The sequence below is a fragment of the Oxyura jamaicensis genome, chromosome 25, assembly GCF_011077185.1.
Source record: "Oxyura jamaicensis isolate SHBP4307 breed ruddy duck chromosome 25, BPBGC_Ojam_1.0, whole genome shotgun sequence".
Lineage (NCBI taxonomy): Eukaryota > Metazoa > Chordata > Aves > Anseriformes > Anatidae > Oxyura > Oxyura jamaicensis.
In genome coordinates, this window is record NC_048917.1 from 2,025,841 (window position 1) to 2,027,591 (window position 1,751).

Sequence of the window (1,751 nt, forward strand, 5' to 3'; positions counted from 1 at the left end):
AAATAATTTATCTGCCCTCTAGAATAAAACTCCCAGTACAGTCCTGCCCTGTTTCAAAGCTGCTCCTTTTCTGTCATGATCATCCCGCCTATGACAGAACACTCAATGCCCAGAGCATCTTTGTCATTGTGTATATAACTACCAGTTAACATAGCGATGAAATAACTTTTGGACTTTCTTTAACACTAAAATTGTGTAAGCTGGCCATGTCTTAACACCCCAGGATATGTCAGGCACTGTCTATGCAAAAAAAACTTGGGAAGTACCAATGAGGTTTTGAAAATCCACTACCCCGAGGGAAAACCTGGCTCTTCTGCACCTGCAGGGCTGTGCGTGGCTCCTGAGACGCGGCAGCGTGTGGTGGCTGTGCTCTTGCAGCGCTGCTGGCTCGTGTCTATAACCACAGGGGGGGCAGCCAGCCCCTCTGCTCATGTGTCAAGGTCTCTGCAAGCCAGTAGGGTAGAAGAAAAAAGGTCACAGTCCTAATCCAGGTGCTCTGACACTCCTGCAATTCTGTACAAATACCATTTCACTACTTCTTTGGCTGTTTTTTTGTTTGGTTGGTTGGTTGGTTTTGTTTTTGTTTTTTCCCTCTTTTTCTCTGTAGGTCAAATTTTCCAAGGCTATAGAGCACCTGGAGCCTCCCAGTTTGCATCACTTCAGGCTCTGGCTGTAAAGGTATGCGCTGTCATTTGGGGAGGCTGGAGTCCAGTGTGTGTCCCCACTGCCGCTGGCTATACCGTGGGTGTCATTAGAAACGTATAATATACTCCTACCAGTCTGCCAGTTACAACACAAAATAATAACATGCTGGAGTCATGTCTGAGTGCTCAGAAGCATCTTCTTGAATGAGAAAGATATTTCCTATGCCTATAAAGACTAAAGTTCCTTTTTTTCCCCCCCTCTCATTTCCTATTACAGGACTGTTGAACCTGTGTAGGGAGGATGTGAAAGTAAATCCCTTGTTGTTTTTTTCTGAAAACCCAAGAACCTGTTTGATTTTCCCAGTTTCTCCACTCTCCTTGTAGTAGGTGGAGCCATCCGGTGACTTGAATATAGCTGAAAACAAAAGAGGTGGTGGAATGGAGATATCAATCAGAAATGACAAGCCCAAGATTATGCCAAGTAAGTGGGTAGTTGTGGTTGGGTTTGGCACATAAATAAATCAATCACTGTTTCCTTCCAAGAGGAGGACTAGATACTATATAAAAGTTCTCACATACCAGGTTTCCTCACTGCATTTGACTTCTTTCCACTGGTTCGTGCTGTGGGACACGGTAAGGCATTTCATGCTGCTGCTGAAAATTAACTTGTCTGATTAGCCTTGAAATACTCAGCTGGAAAAGGCGGGAGTAAATATGGCTTTTGGGTCTCATAGTCCAAAAATTGCTCCTTATTTACAGGCAATAGTTTTTGTTCTAATGACTCATTACTTAATTATACAGAAAAGAGGGAGAGCTGAGGCAGAAATAATCATCTTTGGAGGCCCTTTCTTTTGCCTGCACTTAACAGCATGTGCAACTGCTGCATATAGGCAGCTCTGAAATATTACTGGAATATACTATAAGAAAAAGCACGGGAAAGAGTTCTTTCAGGTACTTAGCAAAGCATGGGAAAACAAAGGAACTAAAAAACAAAATGGAAGTTTGGAAGTTTTGTCCATCCTTTCATCTAAATTTCATCTAAATTTCACCTAAAGTGTTCTCTTTCTTTCTTTCTTTCTTTCTTTCTTTCTTTCTTTCTTTCTTTCT